Raw genomic sequence first — 27,784 nt, 5'->3', positions numbered from 1 at the left:
ATTCACACGACTGATCAAGCAGTTTTCAGGACTGGTCGAAGACCAACAAAAAAATTCTAAAACTTCATAACAAATCCTGGACTGGTCGAGGAAATTCTATGACTGGTCGAGCCAGTGCTAGGGCTAGTCGAAAGAACAGAATTTTATACTTATAAAATGTCCAAAATGACTGAGCGAAAGTATGAAATGATCTAATCATGATCAAAGGTCATTCTAAGTCAATAATCCTTACTTGTGAGATAGAACATATGAACCATTAAACTTTAATTCTTCGCTCTTCGAAGTTTGAACTCAACATATCAAACATAGTCTTCAACTAGGTCTTAAGTTCTTGAACTTGTCTGGTTCTAGATCTTGAACCGCAATGTTCTTGAAAACTAAGTCTTCACTTTCTTTCAGTTTGAAGATCTCGGTAAGTTCATCGTAGATATCGGCAAGATAAATTCAGCAGGAATAAAACAAATGTCGAAGATTTAATGTCAATAGATGTACAAGTTTGATACAAATCAAGATATAAACTTGAATTGATTTGGCACACCAAAATTTGATAATACTTAGGGTTTATCAATATAGCACTTTCACACACAAACACGGAAGCTTACTCAAGCAATACGAGAACTTACAAATTTTATGCAAAAGATGGATTCACGTGTCATGGCTATAGGAAGGGGGATGCTTCCTGTTCAACCTCTCCACAATCCTAAGCCGCAATATGAGATAAGTGATCTAAGCTCTTCAAATCAGATAAAGCAAGCTAAATCTATCACTACTCTTAGGAGTGAGAAGACCATTGACAAAACCATTCCGATTAGGATTAAAAAAGCTTAAGGACCTAGAAGAGGACAACGATGATAGACCTAGCATTGCTCCACAAGAATTGGAACCGGAACTTCAAAACAAGCCGATTGCCCCATTCCCTGAATGGTTGGTTCCACTAAAATCTCTCTCTAACTCTCAGGACATTCTAGAGGTGTTGAAATAAGTGAAGGTCAATATTCCTTTACTGGATGCAGTCAAATTTCTGACAGACTTGTGTACGACCAAAAGACGGTAAAATATTCACAAGAAAATCTTTTTAACTGAAAAAGTGAGTGTCATCCTAATGCAAGATGTGCCATAAAAATACAAAGATCCCGGTAGCCCAACCATACCTTGTTTAACTGGGAACTACCGAATTATGCACATACTTCTTGACTTTGGAGCGAGTGTAAATCTGATTCCTTACTCGGTCTACAAATAGTTAGGTTTGGGTGAATTAAAACTAACCCTAACCACATTACAACTTGCTAATCGCTCAGTTCGTGTACCGAGAGAGGTAATTAAAGATGTGTTAGTCTAGGTTGACAGATTCTACTACCCAGTAGATTTTATCATCCTGGATACACAACCCATTAGTAACATGAGCACTCAAATTTCTGTGATTCTTGGTCGTCCATTCTTCGCCACTTCAAATGCAATCATTAATTGTAAGAATGAAATCATGAGTATGTCTTTCGAGAATATGACATTGAAGTAGAATATCTTTTTCAACACATGTAAATAGTTAGAAGATGATGATGATTTCCATGACATTAACATGGTTGACTCTTTCGTGGAAGATAAAACACTTTTGACATTATCCTCTAACCCTCTAGAGAAGTGCCTGGCCCACTCCCATGATTTTGATTATGACATGATTAAGGAGATGAGGGTCATGCTTGATACCGTGCCAGTACTTGAAGTTAATCGGAGGAGGCCACAATTTGAAGAATTACCCTAAACTGATGTAGTGCCTCTACTGTCTAACCTCAAGGCACCGAAGCTTGACCTAAAATCTTTGCCCTCTGATTTGAAATATGTCTATTTAGGTCAAGATGAGACATACCTGGTGGTGATATCTTTACACCTTGAGAAAGAACAGGAGAATATGCTCATCTCTACTCTCATTGAGCACAAAGGAACCCTTGGATGGTCGATTGCGGACCTTAAGGGAAATGACCCTTTGATTTGTACTCACCGCATTCATCTTGAGGATAATGCGAAGACCTCATGACAACCACAATATGGACTAAATCCAAACATGAAGGAAGTGGTGAAGGCTGAGGTTCCTAAGCTATTGGATGTGGGTATCATATACCCTATATTCGATAGCCAATGGGTGAGTCCAACTCAAGTGGTTCCTAAGAAGTCCGGAATCACCATCGTTGTCAATGCCAACATTGAACTCCTGCTAACTAGAGTTACTACTAGTTGGAGAATGTGCATTGACTACAGGAAGTTAAATACCATCACAAGGAAGGACCACTTTCCTTTGCCCTTCATCGATTAAATTTTGGAAAGGCTAGCTGGTCATTCCTATTACTGTTTCCTTGACGGTTATTCAGGCTACAATCAGATCAAGATAGCCCTTGAAGATCAAGAAAAGACTACATTTACATGTCCTTACAACACATTTACTTACCGAATGATGTCATTTGGGTTATGTAATGCCCCCACCACCCTTCAACGATATATGTTGAGTGTTTTTTCTGATATGGTGGGGCAATATTTAGACGTCTTCATGGACGACTTCTCGATCATTGGTCCATCCTTCAGTGAATGTTTGGAAATTTTGAAAAATGTTATAAAGCGGTGTGAGAAAAAGAACTTGGTACTGAATTGGGAGAAGTGTCAATTCATGGTTTGTAAGGGACTTGTCCTTAGACACATCATCTCATCTAAGGTAATTGAGGTAGATAAAGCTAAAATTGATCTTATCTCTAACCTACCTCCACCCAAGAACATATAAGATGTGTGATCCTTCCTATGACATGTTAGTTTTTATAGAAGATTCATAAAGGACTCATTGGATTATGCGAGATAAGAAAAAATTCTTTGTCGATGTTCGTAAATTCTTTTGGGATGATCCGTACTTGTTTAAATATTACCCATACCGGAGCTGTGTGCCAGACAATGAACACTAAAGTGTCATCTACTTCTGTCACTGTTAGGCCTGTGGTGGTCACTTTTCTGCTAAAAAGACCACCGCCAAAATTCTGCAGTGTGGCTTTTAATAACCCACTATATTCAAGGACACTCATGAGTTTTGCAAAGCTTGTGAGCATTGTAAAACATTGGGAGCATTGTCTTGTCAGAATATGATGCCTTTGAACCCTATTTTGATCATTGAAGCATTTAATTGCTGGGGGATCGATTTCATGGGACCGTTCCCTCAATCCTTTAGGAATTTATACATTTTGCTAGCGGTATGTTATGTCACTAAATGGGTCGAAGCGATTCCATGCCAGAACAATGACTGTCAAACGTTTATTAAATTCTTAAAAGAAAACATCCTTTCATGGTTCGAAATGCCTCGAGCCATCATTAGTGATGGGGGCTCACATTTTTGTAATAGGCCATTCACGAACTTAATAAAGAAATATGACATCTCTCACAAGGTGAGCACTCCATACCACCCACAAACAAGTGGGTAAGATGAGATTTCCAATAGGGAGATCAAACACATTTTGGAGAAAATGGTTAACCCTGATTGAAAGGATTGGTCAATCCGATTGACCGATGCTTTATGAGCTTACCGTACTGCATTTAAAACCCCTATTGGAATGTCTCCCTTTAGAATTGTCCATGGGAAGGCTTGCCACTTACCTGTGGAGTTGGAACATAGGGCTTATTGGGTGATCAAAAATCTGAACTTCAATTTAGACAACACTGGCTTGCTATGCAAACTATAATTGAATGAACTCGAGGAGACCCGGAATGATGCGTAAGAGAACTCGAGAATTTACAAGGACGAGATGAAAGTGTTTCATGACCAACACATCTTTAAAAATCATTCACACCAGGTCAAAAAGTCCTCTTGTATAATTCTCGGTTACATGTTAAAGCCATTTGTTGAGAAATTTGATTCAGAGGACAAATTCAAACCTCTGATTGATCCTGTTTACCAGGATTGACCTCCTAGTCTGATGGAGGTATAGTTAGGTTTATTGCTTTTATAGAATTTAGGACTAGGATAGTTTACTTTCGTTGTTTTAGGATAGCTTTCTTTCTATTTGTTTAGAATAGTTTGCTTTTCGGTTGTTTAATTCTTGTGCTAACCCACCTTCATGTTGAGATCCTTTTGGAAAAAGCCTCAAAATTCCTTCATCAGGTACTATCGTTCCATCACTTCTCGTTCAATTATATTGTCTCTTTTACAAATCATGCTTATTTCTTTTACATTGCGGACAATGTAGATTTTAGGTTGGAGTGGGAGATTAGGTAAACTAATAAATGTTTTCTAAGTTTGAGTAAAATTTGTAAATTTTTTTTTTAAAAAATTTCAATGTTTATGTGTTCAGAAAGCGACAAGTTTTGTATTTAAGACTGTTTTGAGTATGAAGATAAGATATGAAGTAAATTTTGACTTAATGGAGTTTGACCAACTAAGTAGCCTATCACTTACTGTCCTTTCACTCAATTAATGTAATGACCCGAAAAAATTCGTGCTAAGACCCGAGTACTACCTCTATTTTCCTTAGAAGCTATTTGTGGGTTAATTAGCGTTAAACTCGATTGCTTGTGAAATTAGCATCAATCACTTTAAATTTGATCTGCATGACTCAAAACCTGTAGAATCGTTAGCGCTATGTTACTCTGAAATCTGGGATTCAACGCTAAATCCAGTTGCTCTTGGGAATTTTTAGAAGCTTTGGATCGGACCTGGACCGCACGTCGAAAGTCCGGTAGCGATGATCTTAGACAGTTATGGTCACCATGTTGGACTTGACCATCACCTCAAAAATCAAGTCCAGATGATGTCCTGGGTCGATTTGATTGAGTCCGGAGTAAAGAGTGTGAGAACGGTGAGAAATTAAATATGATTTTATGAAATCTGAGTCGTGTCGCTTGCGCAACAATTTTAAGTAATCTGACTGTTGGATTCTGACCCAATTTCACCCTCGGATCAGGGAAGATGGCCCAGGTATGTCATAGTGCTTGTGGACCTGATCGAGTTTCAGTAACCGTTGAATTGAGAGTGGTCCGCCATGGCTGATCTGTAAATCCGATGGGTACGAAAACTCAGCCTGACCTAGATCCATGGTCAATGAGCTTAAGTCCGACCGCATGTGGAAAAAGGACCACCAGAAGTGTTCCGTTGGATCGAGAGAGGCCTGATTTGGTTATAACCAAAGTATACCTTGGCCCTGGGGCTATTTTCATCAATGTTAGGCCTATATAAAGACCTTAAAACCCTCACTCTCCATGCCATACGAATTTCCTAAACCCTAGCTAAGAGAGAGAGAGGAAAAGAGAGAGTAAGTGAGAGAGAAGTTGGTGAATCATTTGAGATTCTTTTCTGTTACTCTACATCCTTAAACCATCACTTTTGAATCGTTATTCCAACGATTCTAAGTTTCTTCTTGGGTAAGTTAATCTAACCCTAATCTGTTTAGAGCTTCGAATAGTCTATGTGTTGATATAACTCATTTCTATTCTTGCCCTAGGTTATCTAGTCGCCATTGATGAAGACATATCGTCTGAATCAGTTCGGTGTACTTTTTCTGGTTTAAGGTGCGGACTATATTCATATAGGTTATGGTTTTCAAGGCTTTCAATGTCAGATAATGGTTTATTCTTGTTGTGGGTGCAATTTCACATGCCAAATGCTATGCTCATTTTGCGTTCCTGATATGTATGTGTTATATTGAGATTTGTGTATTCTATGTATATGTAGGAAGTATCATATACATATAAAATATGAACACGTGCTTGCCATTATTAACTTTCGTGTATTTGTGCTAGTTGTATGTGTATCAACTCCTTGGCAAAAGGAATTGTCCAAATGCGTGTATTCCAACATACGTCATGTATGTTGAACTATGTAGTCTAAGTGTTTGTATAAATGTTGAATGGGCTAATGTGTAATACATTATCCTATTTGCGGGCGTTGAGAAGAGATTCTCAACTCTCCTATTGGTGTGTATGATTTCTTACATTTAATTTACATTCTTTGTTCTTTACGTTCAAGGACTACTGGTGTTGAAATCCATGTTAAGTGATATTCTTCAAATGCTCACATACTGTGTGATTTGAATTGCTGTTCCATTACTGTTCTAAATTGTATATGCATATCTGTTATAATGGAATGTGTTTGGGACTAAGAAGTAGTCCATGAAATCGGTAATCGGCCTTGAGTTCGTGGCTGAGGTTGCTTTCGCCACGAATGACGTGATTTGACGAACCTGAGTCGTATTAGAGTTATCGGCAGTGGTTTGGCCACACGGAGTGTTTGCGCACTCTATGTCATTCAACCCAACGTGCGCTCGTGCTAGTCAAGTTCGTCAAGTAACCCGATTGTCCGATGTATGTTCATCATGTATGGACACTATTGTTTGAATCTAGGGTACCAAACTTACCGATGAAATCCCGTTAACCGTTGTACCTTGATCTGCTAAGACTCATGAGCCGGACATGGTGGTATGGGACACCGTGGTCGAGCTGTCGGCCTATGCTGGGGTGATGAGCCTCCCCGTAGTGACCAGTGAGCACACCAGACTCGTGAGCCGATTATGGTGGTATGGGACACTATATTCGTGCTGTCAGCCTACATTGATTGGTGACGAGCCCTTTGTAGTGACCTCGAGCATACCTAGATACTACATTAAGGCGATGAGCCTTAAAGTAGTAACGAAGGTATGATAAGCGTGCATTGATTGGTGACGAGCTCTTTGCAACGACCTAGAACCATATGATCGTATGAGATGGCCTAGGACTGACGACCCTAGAATGGATCACTGTGTGGAAGTTGATATGAGGAAGGTACCTTAGCTTCCCAATCCTACTGTATGAAAAGGACTAATAACAACTTGGTAATCATGTTCATGCACCGCATTTGCATGTGCATGGAAGTCTTGGCACTGCGGGAGGATGTCATGCATAACGTAAGATGAAGACGCTGAGGGAGGAAGGCGGGGACATGCATCATTTATACATACATCCTTGCATTAACAAGAGTAATTAGGACATGTTTGATTGTTCTCCTTTATCATTACTGCTTAATTGAATTGATAACATGTTAACCTTTGCTTTATTGTTTCATTGAGTTGATCACTCACTCCCACGTTCTGGGGCAGTGTTTAAACACCAACAGGACTCTGTCTTAGATGTAGATGTTGCCGCGACCCCTGAGGCAGAGTAGGAGTTCGAGGATGATGAGGCCACATTTTCTTTTATGCAGTTCTCAGGCGGGTTCTTGTGAGTCATGTCCTGATGTGCGGGAATTCTGAGTTTTCTTTTGGGAATAGATGAATTTCATTTTAATACTTGTATTTTTGATAGCAACACTTGTAAGTATGACCTGGCATGTATATGTATTTCAGGGACTTACACCTGTACACATATATTTCTTTAAGTCTTTCGCTTGCATTTTTCACTTATCCCTGAATTATGTTTGCAGTTTGGATTGATCTATTCCATGTTTTATGTACTCATATAGACAACATACATTTATCATTAAATATGTTGCATAAGTGATGTTTTGAAACTCGGGAGCTGAGTTCTGCTCGACCCCCGAATTTCAGGGCATTACAATTAATTACAAGGAAGTTTGAATATTATGTTAATCTAAATCACAAGATATATTCAAATTATTTTCTGTGAATAGTACTAGATTTTCTGATTGTTAGTATGATGATCATAGAAAGATATTAGAACTAAGTCTAGAGAATTTTATCCACCTTAAAATAAGAAAATGACCAGTTAAAAAAAGGAGATTGACAGAAAGGTCATGTATGATGAAAAGACTAAAAAAGTTTGAAAAAGAATGAAAATTTTGAAAATAAAGAGAAAAGATGAAAAGACTGAATGAATACAAATGACCATCGATATAAAATCAAAAACTGGAAAAAGAAGGAAAAGAGGATAAGTTCGGAACAATACTTAAGTTTTCAACTAATCTTGAAGTGATGAGCATGGCTAACATTATGAAAAGAGAGTATTTTTACTGAGCACGTTGAAAAACTTGAAATGTGAATTATGCTCTAACTTAATGGATAAATGACTTGTCTGATTGATTGATTATGTGATTTGGCTATAGGTTTTCAAATCTCACTTTCTCATCCTTGAGTCTACTCATTCATGCTTGATTACAGAAAAAATTGTTTTTTGAAAAAGGTTTGAACATTGCGTATTAAAGTTCATTTTTCGCATACTTTGCTAGGGACCAGCAAAATGCTGGTTGGCGATTGTGTTGAGGGTCAAATATTGCATATTATCCCCCATTTATATGTTGGTTTTATGTACATGATAATACTTAATGTTCTATTTTACTCATGTTTGTGTTGCAAGGTGAATTTAAGATCTTAGATTGAAAATAGTGACAAAAGCGTGGATTTAATGCTCAACAATCACCAAGTCAAGAGATGGATCTTAGGAGACTAAGATTGAAGAATTCACACACCAAAGATCTAAGGGAACCAAGTGATGAGGAAGAGAATCGAAGAATTGAAGTAAAGAAAAGAAAAGCCTGAAAATTGTCCTGAAAATAGATTCCGGGGCCAGAAAAGTCTAGTTTTGGAAAACTGCCAGAATAGCCTTTGATATATCGAAGACTTGTAGATAGTATCGAAAGACATATCGATAACCCTTTGATAACATCAAGAAATTCAGGATTTTAGGCCAAACTCGCTGGACAGTTTTGGATCGATCTTCAATATATTGAAGACTGCTCGATAATATCGAATGACATATCAAAGACACCTCGATAGCATCGAAATTGCCTAAATTTGAGGCGGTTTCTAGATTTTTCCAAGTCGGTACGAAAGAAGGTACTGCAAAACTATAAATAGGAGTTTCCTGGGCACTCCTAGGCATTATATAAGGTTTAAGGAGTGGAGCAAAAGCGTGGAGAAGCCGTCGCCAAGAGTTTTTCTTCCTTTTCCTTAGTTGTTTTTATACTTTTCTTAAGAGATTCTAGTTCAATCATGTCTATTGGGTGCCAAACCTCTTAGCTAGGGCTAAAAGGTGAAGCTTATAGTGTGATGGGATGTTTTTATTGCTTTGATTCGTGTTTATGATGAACTTACTTTGATTATATTTTGATATTTAAGGAATACTTTCAGTTTTTAATGGTTTATTATGACTCAAATTACGGTAGATCTGCAATAGCTTTAAGTATCTTCTTTACATGTTTTGAGATTATGGGATTGGTAAATCCTATTGTTTACCATTGTCTCATGGGCATGTTTCGGAGATGGAATTCCTACTAATTATCATAATTCTCCTCTTTTGAGAATTAGGTCAAAGGAAGTTCAAATTAATCTTAATTACTATATCTTCCAATTGGATAAGATAGGACTTTAATTTCAGTTGTGTCTTTGAATCAAGTAATAGATTTCCCGTATCTCTTCAAGCGGATCCTTGGAAACCCTGGTTCCCACATTTGAATTCTTAGTTTTAATCTCTTTAATCACAATTACTATCTCGATCACTTCAGAATTAGTTTTATATCTTTTTCTAGTTGCTTTTAGAATACTCACGAGATTAGTCCTTTTGGATTCAACCTTGGTCTTATCGAAATTATTACTACATCACGACCCTACACTTGGGGTTGTGAACAACTGGTCAAGTTAGCCTTAAATCAGTTGTTGGACTTTGAGTCGAGCTCCCTTCGACTGGTCGAGGGTGTGCCCATGACCGGTCGAGCACCATTCTCGACTGGTCGAGGAACAACCAGAAAATTTCAATTTTTGAGTTTGAATCTTAGATTGGTCGAAGTGTTTCTTGGACTAGTCGAACCAGAGCTTGGACTAGTCGAACTTAGGCTAGGACTAGTCGAAATAAAGCTTAACCAAAGTATAAAAACCTGTGTAAGATTAGCATATGAAAGGACCTAAGTCTAGGGTCTTTCAAAGGTCAATTATACTTGAAATTATTGGACATTGAAGCATATACCTTGAACTTTCTACTAGAATCTTCAGTAGCGTTCAATAGATCCTCTACTTGAAGTAATCATGCAATTGTATCTTGATCTTGAACTTGAAGTGAAGTAGAACTCAATCTTGAAGTAATCATCTTCATGTCTTGTACATTCCAACTTCATGTGTTGATCTTGAAGGTGAACTTTCCATCACATGAGTGAGTCACACTATAAGCTGTTTTGTCCCATCAAAATTTGTCAAATTAGGGTGCTTTATACGTCACAGCATTTAAAATCTCCCCCTTTGTCAAATTCCTGATAAAACATACTTAGAACAAAATACAAATTCATTCAAAACTTCATACTTTCTCTCAATATGAGCACAACATCTACTCCCTCTCAAACTGAGCTTGGACTTGTGTAGAATACATATATTCACAAATATATATATATTTTTCTAAACAAACATACAGTCCACACAATCCATTCCAAGCATTTGATTTAATCATAACCATAACATTAAATCTCTAATTCATAACCATAAATCTCTCCCCCTTTTTATCACAACTTGACAAAGGAAGACAGAATAATAATCATAAAAATATCTATGAAAGACAATAGAAGAAATATGATTAAGATTACATCAGAATAGTAGGAATAAGATATAGAAAGCATAAAGAAAGTATCAATCAAGAGTGCGCATTAAGTCATACAATCCAAGCCCAACTTAAAATTATACAATCCAACACAATTAAAATCAAAGTCAGGCTAGTCAGAACCAAAGGAAGAATGAGGTGGGATAGACAAGTCAATATGATGAAATCCTTTAGTAATGCGATGAAAATATTTTTGCATATACTTCATTGACGATATGTGACTTTCTATTAAATTGTCCTGTCAAACTTTTCATTCAATCACCTTCTCCTCTAAAGAACGAATGCGATCATCAAATTGAGATGGTTGAAAGTCAGGATCTGCCTCATCATTAGTTTCTTGTTCATCAAAGATGTCATCCATAGTAGTGTCTACAGGCAAGGTGTCTTCTTCTTCATCAACATCTTCCTCATCTGGCTGACCAGGTAGATACTCCAAGGTCATCTTGTTGATGTTGAAGTTATTAAATGGAAGGAGTGCTATCGGTGCCTTAGCAATGAATTGTAAGGGTAGTCATAAGATAGGCAAAAAGAATAGAGTCATGGCCAGGATGGAGACGAAATTGTATTATACTATAACAAATCAGAGAAGGAAGACATATAGGAATGCTAGACACAACAGGATGAAGAATACGACACATAAGGAGTGCAAGCTCAGCCTTATTCCCAAACCTAGGATAGACATTAAAGATAAAAATGCGATGAAGAACTCTGTACTTAGGAAACATTTCATTGGCACGGAGGGCATTGCCTGAACTCCATTCAGCATTAAACTGACACAATTTGTGCATAATTGCTCGCCGTTCAGATTCTGTCATTTTCTCATCTAATGTAGGTATTGGAATACCTTCATCATTTACATTTACAAGGAATGTCCCTTCTCTAAAATGGATAGAGAATCTCATATCATCTAGGGACGTTTCACCTATAGACACACACATTGCTTGTGCAATAGAGGGGTATGCTAGTCCACCCCAATTTAAAATGTTTTCCCAACCAACAGAGGTAAGGATAGGAAAAAGTTGAAATGGAGTTAAATGATTGATATTAACCATCCTTTCTATTATGACTTCTTTATTGCGATGATCCCAAACATGATCCGGGTCTTCCTCGAGGGCCCATAGGGTTTTAACCCTAAGTGGAGTTGCCTTAGAGGATGAGATACGTGATACTTTCCTCTTAGTTCAATGTTCCATGATGATTGTAATAGAGAAAATCAAAATTAGAATATGGGTTTGACAAAAATCAGAATTTTTATCAAAAACCCTCTAAGAAAGGAATGGAAATCTCAAATCAACAATAAAATGAAGCTTAAGATGCATACAAGAACCCAAATCTAAAAGGACATTGAAAATGAGGCACTTACCATGACTCTATGTGTAATGACCCTGAAAATTTTGTGCTTTTCTTTCCTTAGTAGTTTTTGGGGTAATTAGCGCTATACTCGATTACTTGTGAAATCTGCATCAATCACTTTAAATTGTATCTGCATGGCTCAAAACTTGTAGATTAGTTAGCGCTATGTTACTCTGAAATCTGGGATCCATCGCTAAATCTAGTTGTTCTTGGGAATTTTTGGAAGTTCTGGATCGGACCTAGACCGCGCGTCGAAAGTCCGATAGCGATGATCTTAGGCTGTTGTGGTCACCTTGTTGGACTTGACCATCACCTCAAAAATCAAGTCCAGATGATGTTCTGGGTCAATTTGATTGAGTTCGGAGTGAAGAGTGAGAACGGTTGGAAAGTAAATGTGATTTTATGAAATCTGAGTCGTGTCGCTTGCGCGATGATTTTAAGCAATCTGACCATTGGATTCTGACCCAATTTCACCCTCTGATCAGGGAAGGTGGCCCAAGCATGTCCTTGTGCTTGTGGACCTGATCGAGATTCCGTGACCGTTGAATTGAGTGTGGTCCGCCACGGCTAATTTGAAGATCCGGTCGGTAAGAAAACTCAGCTTGACCTAGATCCATGGTCAAAGAGCTTAAGTCCGACCTTTCGTGGTAATAGGCCCACCGAAAGTGCTTCGTTGGATCGTGAGAGGCTGGTTTTGGTTATACCCTAAGTATACCTTGGCCCTGGGGTTATTTTCATCATCTTTAGGCCTATTTATAGTCCTTAAAACCCTAGCTCTCTTTTCCATACGAATTTCCTAACCCTACCTAAGAAAGAGAAAGGAAAAGAGAGAGAAAGTGAGAGAGAAGTTGGTGAATCATCTTAGATTCTTTCCTGTTCTTCTTCATCCTTGAACCTTCACTTTGAATCGTTATTCTGACGGTTCTGAGTTCATCTTTGGGTAAGTTAACCTAACCCTAATTTGTGTTAGAGCTTCGAATAGTCTTTATAATGTTGTAGCTCATTTCTATTTTTGTCTTAGGTTATCTTGTCGCCGTTGACGAAGACATATCGTCTGAAATCAGTTCGGTGTTCTTTTCTGGCTTAAGGTGCGGACTTTAAGTGTATAGGTTATGGTTTTCAAGGCTTTCAATGCCAGTTAATGGTTTATTCTCACTATGGATGAGATTTCGCATGCCAAATGTTATGTTTATGTTGCGTTTCTGATATGCATGTGTTATATTGAGATTTGTGTATTCTATGTGTATGTATAAAGTACCGTATACGTATAAAATATGCACCTGTGTTTGCCATGATTATTTGTCATGTATGTATGCTAATTATATGTCGGCAACTCCTTGGTAAAAGGAATTGTCCAAATGTTTGTATTACAATATATGTCAGGTATGTTGTATTATGTATTCTAAGTGTTTGTAGAAATGTCCGAATGATCTAAAGTGTGATATTTCAACCTAGTATGGGCGTTGAGAAGTGATTCTCAACTCTCCCACTAGTGTGTATGATTTCCTTCATGTAAGTTACATTCCTTGTTGTTTAAATTCAAGCATTACTTATGCTTACATTTATGTTAAGTTGATATTCTTCAAATGCTTGCGTACTACATGATTTGAGTTGTTGTTCCATTACTATTCTAAATTGTAGTTATGAATATCTGTTGTAGTGTAATGTGCGTGGGACTATGCATTAGTCCAGGATATCGGTAATCGGCCTTAAGATCGCGGTTGAGGTTGGTTTCACCACGTAGGATGTATTAGACGAACCCGAGTCGTATTAGAGTTGTCGGCAGTGGTTTGGCCACGTAGAGTGTTTGCGCACTCTATGTCGTTCAACCCAACGTGCGCTCATGCTAGTCGAGTTCGTCAAGTAACCCGATTGTCCGATGTATGTTCACCATGTATGGACGCTACTGTTTGAATCTAGGGTACCAAACTTACCAATGAAATCCTATTAACTATGGTACTTGATCTGCTAAGACTCATGAGCCGGACATGGTGGTATGGGACATCGTGGTTGAGCTGTCGGCCTACGCTGGGGTGACGAGTCTCCCCGTAGTAACCAGTGAGCAACTAAACTCGTGAGCTGATTATGGTGGTATAGGACACTATATTCGCGCTGTCGGCCTACATTGATTGGTGATGAGCCCTTTGTAGTGACCTTGAGCATACCTGGATACCGAATTGAGGTGACGAGCCTTAGTGTAGTAACGATGGTATGATAGGCGTGCATTGATTGGTGACGAGCCCTTTGCAACGACCTACAACTATATGATAGTATGCGATGACTAGGACTGACGACCCTAGAATAGATCACTGTTTGGATGGTGATATGAGGAAGGTACTTTAGCTTCCCAATCCTGTTGTATGAAAAGGACTAATAACAACTTGGTAATCATATTCATGCACCGCATTTGCATGTGCTTTGTAGATGTGGCGCACTGTGAGGTGGTGTCATGCATAACGTAAGATGAAGACGCTGAGGGTGTACATGTGAGGGCATGCATCATTCTGCATTCATCCTTGCATTAACAAGAGTACTTAGGACATGTTTAATTGTTCTGCTTTATCATTACTGCTTGATTGAACTGATAACATGTTAACCTATGCTTTAATGTTCCACTGAGTTGATCACTCACTCCCACGTTCTGGGGTGGTGTTAAACACCCACCAGACTCTGTCTTAGTTGCTGATGTTGCAGATGTTGATGCGACTTCTGAGGCAGAGCGGGAGATGGATGATGATGAGGCTGCTTTCTCTTTTATGCAGTTTTCAAACGGGTTCTAGTGAGCCTCGTTCTAATACGCGGGATGCTGGGATTTCTTTTTGGGAATTAAATGATGTAATCTAATACTTGTAATTTTTGATAGTAACACTTATCAGAGCGACCTGGTATGTATATGTACTTCAAGGATTTGCACATGTACACATATATTTCTATAAGTCTTCCGCTTGCTTTCTTCACTTATCCCTGAATTATATTTGCTATTTGGCTTAATCTATTCCATGTTTTATGCACTAATACAGACAACATACATCCATCATTAAATATGTTGCATAAGTGATGTTTTGGAACTCGGGAGCTGAGTTATGCTCGACCCCCGAATTTCAGGGCATTACACTATGGAGATGGGTTTGACGAGTCGAGTGAGAGCTTGTTGAGGAAGATGAAGAAAAATGAAGAAAAAAAATAATTTTTCCCCTCTTTAGAGAAGACCACCTATGATCCTCGACTGGTCGAGTATGTGCTCAACCGGTCGTGCCACTTTGAAATTTTAAAATTTTTTAAAATTTAAAAAAAAAAGGCATAATTTTTTTTAGTGCAAAAAATAACATGATTAAATTAATTTGAAATACACATAACAATATCATGTTTTAATTTGAAAAATATATTCTTGTCAAGTGGTTTAGTCATAATGTCGGCAAGCTGACTTTCGGTCTAAATATATTCTAAAGAAATACTTTTATCTTCCACCAATTCTCAAATATAGTGATAACAAATGTATATATGCTTCGTACAAGAATGTTAGATGGGAATTTTTGAAATATTAATTACGTTAGAGTTATCACAATACAAGATCATTGTATCCTGTGTAATTTCATAATCGGTTAGCATTCTTTTCATCCAAACCATCTGGGTACATGCATTACTAGCTACGATGTATTCGGCCTCAGCTGTAGATAATGATATCGAACTCTATTTCTTACTGTGATAGGAAACTAAATAATTTCCAACATAGAAAGATCCACCACTGGTAGACTTTCTATCTTCAATGTTACCTACCCAGTCAGCATCCGTATATCCAACTAATTATATATTAGTATCATGTGGATACCAAAGGCCGAAGTTGATAGTACTTGCGACATATCTAATTATGCACTTGACAACAATAAGATGTGATTCTTTTAGATCAGATTGATATCTAGCATAAATTCCAACACTGAAAGCAATATCTAGTCTACTAGCAGTTAAGTATAAGTGACTGCCAATCATGCTGCGATATAAGCGAGAGTCTATACTTTTACATGTTTCATCCTTTGAACGTTTGAGAGTTGTACTCATAGGAGTATTAAATTTCTTACCGTTTTCATATCTAAACTTCTTAACCAAATTTAAGGTATATTTAGTTTGAGAAATGAAGATAACATCTTCTAGCTATTTAACTTGTAAGCATAGAAAGTAATTCAATTCTCCAACCATACTCATCTCGAATTTGGATTTCATAAGATCTGTAAACTCAACGGATAGGTTAGTGCTTATAGAACCATAGATAATATCATTAACATATATCTGTACAATTAGTATGTGTTCAGTGTACTTTTCAACAATAAAGTTTTATCAACACTTCTCATAATAAAATTGTGATTGAGTAAAAACTTCCCATGCCATGGGAGCTTGTTATAGACCGTAAAGTGCCTTTTTAAGGCGATATACATGATTTGAGTGTTTAGGGTCCTCAGAACCCTTAAGTTGTTCAACATAGACATATTCATGTATATCACTATTTAAGAATGCACTTTTAACATCCATTTGATATATCTTAAATTTTTTGAAGTAATTAATGGATATAAATAATCTGATGGATTCAAGGTGAGCTACTGACGTAAAGCTTTCATCATAATTGATTCCTTCTATTTGAGTGTACCCTTGTACAACCAGTCTAGCCTTGTTTCTAATTATATTTCCCATTTCATCATATTTATTTTTAAAAATCCATTTGGTTCCAATTATATGTTTATCTATTGGTCTCGGAACCAAATATCAAACATCATTTCTCACAAATTGAGTCAACTCTTCTTGTATAGCTACTATCCAATTTTCATCAGTAAGTACTTTTACGTTAGCTAGTTCAATGTGAAAAGTAAAGCAAACATAATTGTAAATGTTCTCTAATTGTTTTCTTGTTTGCACACCAGTGAGAGGATTACCTAATATCAGATTAGTAGGATGGTCTTTGATTGATCTTTGTTCAGTATTAACTGAACTAGATGAAGAGTCAGGTCTTTCAATTAAATTGACTTCATCATCTTCTATACTATGTATGGGTGTGATCAGGTGATCATCAATTACAACATTAATGGATTCCTGGATCACTCTTGTTCTTTTATTAAGAACACGATATGCTCTACTATTCAGAGCATAACCCAAGAATATCCCTTCATCACTCGTAGCTTTAAACTTCCCTAAGTTCTTCATGGTCACGTAATATGAAGCACTTACTTTCAAAATTTTGAAAGTACCTAACAGTTGGTTTCTTATTGAACCATAACTCATAGGTTGTTTTATCTTTTGATTTTCTTACATACACATGGTTTATAATATAACATGCAGTATTTATAGCTTCAGCCCATAAGTTTTTAGGTAAATTCACACTCTTTGGCCATCTCTTGAAGCACTCTATTCTTTCTTTCAAGAACCCCATTTTGTTGAGGTGTTTTAGGAGCAGAAAACTCATGTGATATACCATGATCAGTACAGTATATCTCAAAATTACTATTTTCAAATTCAGTACCATGATCACTTTTGATCTTGATAACATTCATTTCTTTTTTAGTCTGAATTCATTTTAGTATTCTCTTGACTTCATCGAGAGTCTCGAATTTTTCTGTCATGAATACTACCCAAGTAAATCTGGTAAAGTCATCAATAATAACCAGAAAGTACTTATTTCCACCTCTACTCTCCATTCTGGTTGGTCCAACTAAATCCATATGGAGAAGTTCAAGAGGTTTAGAAGTGGCTAAGGAGTTCACTTTCTAATGACTATTCCTAGTTGGTTTACTGATTTAACATGTGCCACATATTTTATCAACCTTTTAAAATTTGGGTAGACCTCGAATGAGATCAATTTTGCTCAGTTTATAGAGGGTTCGGTAGTTAACATGTCCAAGACGTTTATGTCATAATTCCGTTTCGTCTGTTTCCACCATGTAACATGAAAATTTAGAAGAGCAAGACTCATTAATAATATAGCAATTTTCAAAAGTCCTACAACCATTTAATATCACACAACCTTTCTCATTTGAAATCTCGCATCCTTAATTTGTAAATTTTACACTGTGTTTGTTATCACAGATTTGAGATATACTTAGAAGATTGTGTTTAAGATCTTCAACATATAAGACATTTTCAAAAGGAGGAAGGTTAGAGAGTTGAACAGTACCTTGGCTGATAATCATGCAGTTGCTTCCATCACCAAAAGTAACTGAACCATCTTTCATTTATTTGTAGTTAGTGAATATATCCTTATCACATGTCATATGTCTAGAGCATCCACTGTCTAGATACCATTTTGTATGGGTAGAATCTTTAAAGGCAGTGTGGGCAACAAGACAAGTAACTTTAGGAACCCATTTCGTTATAGTTCTGGGTTTAGGAGTACCATTGGTTTTTCTTGGCTTGTGAGATTTGAAATTTCTCTATCTATCAACTTTGATAATATTAAAGTTTTATTGAGAAGCAGTTTAAGTAAGTCTACTATTTTTTCAGCTAAGAGGTTATATCTTTGATTTCTAAAGATGAAGTTATCAGAATTAACTTTAGAAGCTTTAAAAGGGTTTGAGTTTTTAAAATTTTTTTGGTTATTATTTCTCAAGTTCTTGCCTTTTAATTATGAGGATTCTCCTTTTACAAATATAGGAAATGCATTCTTATTTTTCAGTAGAGTATCTTTGATATAGCCCAAACCTGATTTATCGCCACACTTTCTGGATGTGGTTAATAATTTTTCCAGCTTAAGGTCTTCATAGGCGTATCTCCAAGTATCCTTAGAACTCAATAGAGAATAAACTTTAAGTTTTAAATTCTCATTTTTGGATTTGAGTTTTTCAAATTCAGAAGTTTTAAACTTAAATCAAGTTTTTCTTTTTCATAACAATCAGAAAGATGAGATTTTTCCAAAACAGTATTTTCAGGTTCTTCCTTTAATTTCAGAAAATTTTCTTTTTGAATCATTAACTTGACAGGTATTTTGCAACTTTCCTGTATAGGGCATTATAGGCATCTTGAAGATTATATTCATTTTCATTTTCAGGGTCACTATTGAGATTCTCATAATCCGATAAGTTACAACTATCTAAGGAGGTGACTCTGGTTAAAGTCATTAGGGCCTTCTCTGCATTTGAAGTTTCTTGTTCTGATTCATCTGACTCAGAAGAACTTTCAGAGCTAGATGATTCATCCCAAGTAGCTAACATGCCCTTTCTTTTTGGCTTATCCCTTTTGGGACACTTATTTACCAAATGCCTGTATTCATGGCAGTTGAAACATTGACTGTCTTTCACGGATTTTCAAGTTTTAGATTTTTCCCTTTCTCTTTTCAGGAGGTTTTTAAAAATACTGTAAAACTTTTTAGCAAGTAAAGCCATATCATCCTCTATATCTTCAATATCAGAATTAACATTGTTATCTTTTGAAATAGATTTAGATTACTTAAGGGCAATGGACTTACCTATGGGAGCTTTAAAATTTAACTCGTATGTTTGAAAGAACCAACTAACTCCTCAACCTTCATTTGATCAATGACTCTTAGTTCTTGAATGACAGTTACTTTGGAATTAAACCTCTAAGGAAGAGATCGTAATATTTTAGCACAAACTTTGCTTTCTGGGATTCCATCTCCTAGACCCCACATAGAATTAACGATGTCATTTAATTTCATATAGAAGTCTATGAAAGTTTCATTTTCTTCCGTACGAATTTTCTCAAACCTTATAGTGAGGATTTGAACTTTAGATTTCTTGACAATAGTAGTTCCTTCGTGTGTCATTTTAAGAATATCCCATGCTTGTTTAGCTGTATCACATGAAATGATTCTCTTGAATTCATAAGGTGATGGAGCATATGTGATTACATTTAAAGTCTTAGCATTTGCACTGCTCTTATTTTTCTGAGGTGTAGTCCATAAATAAAAAGGAGTTTCTTTAATGGACTTGGTTCCATCACTGCCTAGAATCTCAGACATAGGTGGTTTCCATTTGGTTACCGTGGCTTACCACACGTTTTCATCAATGGATTTTTTAAAGATCCTCATTTTGGCTTTCCAATAAGCATAATTTAAGCCATCAAAGGGTGGTAGCCTAGTAATTGACAAGCTATTGAAATTTGACATAATGAAAGCTCTAATAGTTTTTAAAACTCAAGGAACTTAATTCAAATAGATGAGCAACCTCGCTTTGATACCACTTGTAAAGGGTGAGCTCTCAGTCTTAAACCCGGAGGGGGGGGGGGGCGGCAATAGGACTATGCCAATTAAAAAATAAAGAACTGAAAAATTAAATAAATCAGAACTAATCAGAGACCTCAACTATAATAGTATTGATAAATTGATTCAAACCTTGTTCAAAGGATAATCTTGCACCAAAAACAAATATTTTAGGTAAGACGACCTGATTTCTTAAACGGAATAAGGATCAAGATCGCAAACTAAAATAAGAAGCGAAGGAAGAAAGCTATCTAATACAAGCATACACCACATGTACATGAAAAGGTTACAACTATTCAACACATATACATCACATACATCATTCACCACAAAACACCAGGAGTTATACTGGTTGTAAACCCATATCCTAGTCCGTAGTGTTCCGTCGACTGCCGCAATCCTTTCCGTCAAATTTCGGCAACCTGCGACCTATAATCGACGTTTATGCACGATCCTAAGCCATATCCTATAGATTTGAATCAACTTAGTTCGAGCCATGTACCATTACAACCGCATCATCACCGCGGTTCCAACGCTGCGTCTCGTGCGCCAACCCAACGCTTAGATCATAAGATGTGGACCATGCATTATAATGGTCATGGAGCGCATATTGCGGGGCCCACCCATCTCATGTGGCACCAATCTCTAGGTAATCATGAGGGCAATAGATGACATCACCCTAGCTATAGCCACCCTACCCTAGCTATAGCCACCCTACCCTAGTTATAGCCACCCTACCCTAGCTATAGCCACCCTACCCCCTAGCCTTCTTACAAACATTTATTGCTAGCCACCCTCCCTTACAAGTAATCATGGCCTACCTAGGCTATTCTCTCTCCTTGCAACCCTCACACACACACTCTCTCTCTCTCTCTCTCTCTCTCTCTCTCTCTCTCTTTTCTCATCACTTTTCCCAAGCAAGAGAAGAGGCTCATGTCCAAGCTCCTCCAAGAGCGAAAAGTGATATTGGTGGACCACTTCCCATCTTAAAAATCCTTCATCCAAGCCATCCACTTCTCATCTCCCTCCATCAAAGTGAAGCACAAGGAGATCGGCTTTCCAACGGATGAAGAAGATCGACGGTGGGTGCTTGTTAGGATAAATTTTCATGTTTTGATGATGGGCCAAGTGAGACCTACCGATTGATGGTGTGGATCTCACTTTGGACCCTTGATGTGGCCGATGGACCACTTTGATCCTCATGATCATTCCATGATGGGGCCATTCTCCATGGACCCCATCATGATGTTTATTTTCCATGTATGGATAGGGTCATCTAGACCTTACATTTGGTGGAGAAAGGATCTCCACCGTTAAATCCTTGATTTGGTGGGCCCACATGTATTAGGACCCACTTGATGTATGATTGAATGCAAGGGAGGGCTCATAGTGGTGGAGCCCTCCATCACACGTGTCCCACCCCCTTTCTCTCTCTCTCTCTCTTTCCCTCTCTTTTCCATATATTTTTGTGTGTATGATGATGTGTTCGCGTGGCCCACTCAGATGGACCCCACTTTGATGTATGTATTTCCCATGCCCTCTAACCCCTTCTTTGGTGGCCCACATCCATAGGTGGGGCCCACCTTAATGTATGTATTATGTCCAAACTGTCCAGCATCCAGGGACGCTGGACATTGAATGGAAAACACAAATATGAGCTTGGTTTAAGACACATTTGGGGTGGGCCACTTGTGTAGGCTCCACATTGATGTATGTGTTCAATCCATGTCATCCATCCTATTTACCAACTCATTTTAGGCGTTGAGCCGAAAAATGAACTCCATTCGATCCTTAGGCGGACCATTGCATGTAAAATAGTGGTTTCTACCGTTGAAAGTCACCCTGACATTTTTTATGTGCCGAAAAACATTGGTTATTAGACTCATTATAACGGTCTTGAGCCATAGAGTGCAATGGACGAGCTGGATTCAGCTGATGCGGGCCCCATACACGAAAAACCGTAGAAAAACTCTTTAAAAAAATCAATGCAGTAGGCACTGCTGCTGCCAGAGGCGCGCATGCAGCGCCTGTCGCATGGAGGCGAGCGGACGGCTAGGCTGGGACCCATGGTCCCAGCCATGGGGCCCACCATGATGTGTATTTGTCATACAATCCGTTCATTTGGCGGGCCCCTTCTTGAAGTGGGCCTGCTCCAAAATCAGCTCCATCGAGAACTCATGTGGCCCGCATCACAGGAAATAATGGGATTGAATGGTTACCATTGAAATCTGTTTGGGTGGACCAGAAGCTTTGGGTCAATATAAAATTTATTTTCCAGTCTATCCAGGTCTGTGCGACCTTATCAACAGGTTGGATGAAAAGCAAACGTTATAATGGGCCCTCACGTGGGACCCATAATGATATATGTGTTTTACTCCCACTGTCTTGGCAAACGGTGGAGCCCACAAGTGATGTATGTGTTTTAGTCACACCGTCTAGGCGGACGGTGGGACCCCTCTCCACTAAGACATATGTGCTTTATTCATGCGCTGTCCATCTATATGGGCCCACCATGATGCATGTATTGCACCCAAGCCATCCAACCATTTGAAGGCTTGTCTTAAGGCTTGAGTTTAAAATGTCACTGATCTACTAACAAGTGGACTACATAGCAAAAGTAGTAGGGATTGAGCGTTTGCCCTTGAATCTTACGTTTCACAGAAGTTTTGGATCATTAGGAAAATTGTTCCTCTTAATCCAGGTTTGTGTGACCCTACGACCAAATTGGATAGAAAATAAATGATCCAGTGGGCCTTGAGGATTTTAATGGTGGAAATCAATTTCACCACTTTTAATTGAAGTGCAGCCTAATTGATCTTTTGATATGATTCATTTATATGTATATATATTTAATATATGTACATGTAGAAGTACTTGTGATCGTTTGTTGAGACCTATTTGATACATGTAAGGCCCATGTGATTCGGCCCATTTTTATGCATTCTAAGGCCCATGGGATATGGCCCATTGTAATGTACATAAGGCCCATAGATGCAGCCCACTAAATTTATAAAAGGCCCACGTGATGCGGCCCATTTGATGTATCTAAGGCCCATGGGTCGAGGCCCAAACGGGTTATCCTTAAGGTCTATTGCAATGCGTGACTTCTCCATGGTTTGTGGGGGGCCATGCCTTGGGAGCAATGTCGGTTTGACATCCACATTGTAATAATGTTGGTTAAATGTTCGCATTATGACTCTCCCTTAGGCCCATTGATAGGCCCATACTTGTTATGTGTAGGCTGTCTAGGCCCATCTGCATTATAAGATTAGTCTATTACTTTATAACATGCTTAGTGTAGCTCCATGATTCATGCCCATACGCATCATATGTATGCTTAATGTGAGAAATATTTGATCATAGCATAAGCCGTTGGGCTGAGACATTTACAGGACTCCTTATGAGATGGAGTGCCCCACATGAGTGCGTGTTACGCACGAGATTGCTGCATGACTGACGGTGTGACTCATGTATTTCACATTGTGTGTCGTGATTCACTACACGCCTTAGAGACATCAGGGCCATGACCTCCACAGGCACATCGTGGATGGTCGTATCGGATACCGAAAATATTAATTCTAGCATTGTGGGCACTTAGGATGTCCTTGGATGAAAATTTCAAAACCTTTTTAGTACCAGGGGATGCTCCAACTTTTAGACCGAGTGGATACATGAGCGCCTGAGTGTCGAATACTAGTAGGCCATGTCTCCCACTGTGTCATAGTCGGTTGGAAGGGGGTGTGGCCTTATCCAGCTGAGTGAGGGGGCTATAAGCTAGGCTGATTTTGAATAGCTAGCAAATGAGTCCGTTATCAATGAGCCGGGTAGGTATTGGCAGACTACTAGTCAGGCGGATAGTGCGGTCTCTTCTACTCGCTTGATTGTATAGCCAGGGAGGAGGCAGTCAGTGTGAGGTGTATTAGACCCCGGTGATATCCAAAGAGAAACTATATTGATATGTGTACTTAATGAGTACTGGCACGCTTTGTTTGCATCTCGCATATGACATTTGGCTACATAGGCCTCACATCGCATGGCTTTGGTATGGCCGATAGCATTCATGCCTTGCATCACATAGTTTTGGTACCACTGATAACATTCATGGACTTACCGTATATTTCTGCATTACTCTGATATTGTATACTTGGCACTCGCCTTGTACATACACTTACACCACCCTCTAAGCTTTTGTAAGCTTATGCAAGACCATTGTGTGCAGGTGTCGTTGGACAGCAGTAGCACTGAGGCAGGAGCGCATACCAGACTATTTTAGAGCTTTTGATCACCTGATATTTTCCCTTTTCACATTGTACTTCAAGTTTTTGACATAGTGGATATGTGGTGATGTTGTTTTGTGACTTGGTTATGCTTGTGGTTATGCTCCATTACAAAAAAAAATCATACTGAAAATCCTCCCTGTAGGATCCCAAGATCGGAATCTGGCGTATGGGATTAGGAGCTGAGAATGGGGTACTCGGAGGCTGTCGGCACCGGATTCAGCGATCGGAAATTTTATGAGCCCGTTTTTCGAGTTTGGGGCGTGACAGAAGTTGGTATTAGAGCATGACTTGGGAATACCTAAGGATCACATCACATATCTTCTATGAACTTAGAATGAATAGGTTCCGAGCCCGAATAACTTAGCGATTTAGACCCTTAACATTTATGCCTTCAAGAATTCTTAAGGCGGATTGGCCCTTGTTCCTTCCTGTAGGACGTAATGGCTAGAAAATCGACCCGAGCGAATCCCACTCCACCACATGCGACTCCTGCTCCACCACCTGCTACTCTCGCTCTACCACCTGCGACTCCCGCTCCGCCACTGGATATCCCTGCTTTTCAGCCCGAGGATGCCACTCCCTTACCTAAGACCGTTACGAATCTGACCATACCCGTGAGTGCCACCCAGGTTTTACAAATGCTTCAGGCGATGACTAATATTCTTCAAGGGCAAAGTAGGTGTCCCACTGTTACACCAGACGAGGCCGAGCAGGAGCATGTGAGTGCCCTTCTCAAGAACTTCCGACAGCACAATCCCCCGCATTTTCAGGGTGAGCCAGACCCTACTGCAGTAGAGATATGGTACTCTGAGGTGGACAAGATATTTGACACCATGAGATGTACGACCCAGCAGTGAGTTCCATTAGCTGTATTCCTTCTCCAGGGTGAGGCTCAACATTGGTGGGCATCTGTAGCCCGATCGGTAGCGGCCAATTTCGTGTGGACCTAGGAGGACTTTGTAGACCAGTTTAACTAGAAGTTCTTTCCTAAGCACATGCGACAGCAGCATGCACTAGAGTTTGAGACCTTGGTCCAAGGAGACATGACGGTGTCCCAGTATGAGGCACATTTCGTCGCGCTGTCGAGGTTTGTGATGTATCTTGTTGATGATGAGGGGCGGAAGGCCAGCTATTTTGAGAATGGTTGCGTCCTGCCCTTAGGAGTCATGTGATCAGACACCTTCTTCCGACATTTGAGCAGATCGTGGAGAGGGCACAGATTTATGAGTCAGATTGGGCTAGTTTGCAGAGAGCCCGTGACCAAAGAGGAGATCAGAAAAGGAAGGCGCCCTTTGGTAGTTCCCAGTAGCAGTAGCATCATTCACAGCAGCAACGCATGATCTGCCTAACATTCCAAGTATCAGCAGTACCCACAGCACCACCTTCGGGACCATTTATCGGTACTTGCTTTGGGTGTGGTAGGACAGGACTTCGTATGCATGAGTGTCCCCATCCACGACAGCAGCCGAGGACACTGCATCAGCCACCATGACAGCCACCACAACAGCAACAGCGACCACAGCACCAGCTTCCAAGACCTCCCCCATAGCAGCAGAGGCAGCAGATCAGGCCGCCACAGCGGCAACAGCATCAACAAAGACCTCAGAGGGGACCTGCACCTCCCCATCAGGCCCAAGGTCGATTTTATGCCGCCTGACAGGACCCTTAGTCATCAAGAGGGGTCATCGAGGGTACTCTCCCTGTTTCTGCATATGTTGCATGTGTATTGTTTGACTCTGGTGCATCGCATTCTTTTGTGGCTGATGATTTCTGCCGATCGACCGGTTTGCCGATGGAGTCTGCACGGGAGGGTTTGTCAGTATCGACGCCCTTAGGAAAGACTGCAGTGTTAGGCCAATTTTGCGTATCTTGCCCCATTCTTATTAGGGATATCTTTTTACCTGCCAACCTGTTCGTATTACCAATGTTCGAGTTTGATGTTATCCTAGGCATGGACTGACTCACCAAGTACCACGCTATATTAGACTGTTCCACGAGGACAGTCACGTTCTGTATACTCAGTATGCCAGAGTTCCAATTTGTTGTGGAGCCTAGAGGAGAGCAGCTTTCTTGCCTATTATCGTGTGCCGTTGAGGAACCAGCTGCTTTGAGTATCGAACAGCTGCTGGTTGTTTGTGATTTTCCTGATGTGTTCCAAGAGATTCCAAGGTTACCACCTCATCGGCACACTGAGTTTCAAATTGATCTCGTGCCCGGTAGCGGGACTATTTCGAAGGCCCCGTATCATATGGCACCGTTGGAGTTACGGGAACTGCAGAAGCAGCTGGACGAGTTGCGTGAGTTAGGATTTATCCGTCCGAGCAGTTCACCGTGGGGAGCGCCAGTACTCTTCATGTAGAAGAAGGATGGCTCGTTGAGGCTTTGCGTAGATTACCGCGAACTCAACAAGGTCATAATCAAGAACAAGTACCCGCTTCAGAGGATCGATGATTTGTTTGATCAACTGCAGGAGGCACAGTTCTTTTCGACGATAGACTTGCGGTCTGGTTATCATTAGGTTCAGTTTCAAGATGAGGATATCCCGAAGATAGCTTTCATGACTCACTACGGTTATTTTGAGTTCCAGGTCATGTCCTTCGGACTGACCAATGCGCCTGTAGTATTCATGTAGTTGATGAACGAGGTCTTCCATCCATATCTCGATCAGTTTGTTGTGGTGTTCATTGACGACATTCTAATATATTCGAGGACCGGTGAAGAGCATGAGCAACATCTGGAGATTACCTTATAGACCCTCCCTACACACCAGCTTTATACGAAGCTGGAGAAGTGCAAGTTTTGGTTGGAGGAGGTTAAGTTTCTTGGTCATGTGGTGACAAGGCAGGGCGTCGTTGTAGACCCCTCGAAGGTTGATGTCATGCGTCAGTGGGGCCATCCCACGAACGCATCTGAGATCCACAGTTTCCTTGGTTTGGCGGGCTACTACCGACATTTTATTGAGGGATTCTCTCGTATTGTAGCCCCATTGACCAGGTTGACCCGGAAGGGTGCCGAGTTCGTGTGGAATGGCGCTTGTGAGCAGGCATTTATGGAGTTAAAGAACCGTCTCACGTCCGCTCCTGTCCTCATTCTTCCTTTTGGGAGTGATGAATTTGTTGTATTTACCGATGCCTCGTGAGTCGGCTTGGGTGTTGTCCTGATGCAGCACGGGAAGCCGGTGGCTTATGCGTCTCATCAACTCAAGGTCCATGAGCTGAACTACCCCACGCATGATTTGGAGCTAGCGACGGTGGTCTTCGCACTGAAGGTGTGGAGGCACTATCTTTATGGGGTGAGGTTCGAGCTCTTCTCCGACCACAAGAGCTTAATGTATCTGTTCTTCAGTCCGAGCTGAACATGAGGCAGAGGCATTGGATGGAACTCCTGAAAGACTATGATTTTGATCTCCAGTACCACCGGG

Source organism: Magnolia sinica, chromosome 19 (assembly GCF_029962835.1).
Source record: "Magnolia sinica isolate HGM2019 chromosome 19, MsV1, whole genome shotgun sequence".
NCBI classification, from domain to species: domain Eukaryota; kingdom Viridiplantae; phylum Streptophyta; class Magnoliopsida; order Magnoliales; family Magnoliaceae; genus Magnolia; species Magnolia sinica.
Note: the sequence above shows the minus strand (reverse complement) of the source record.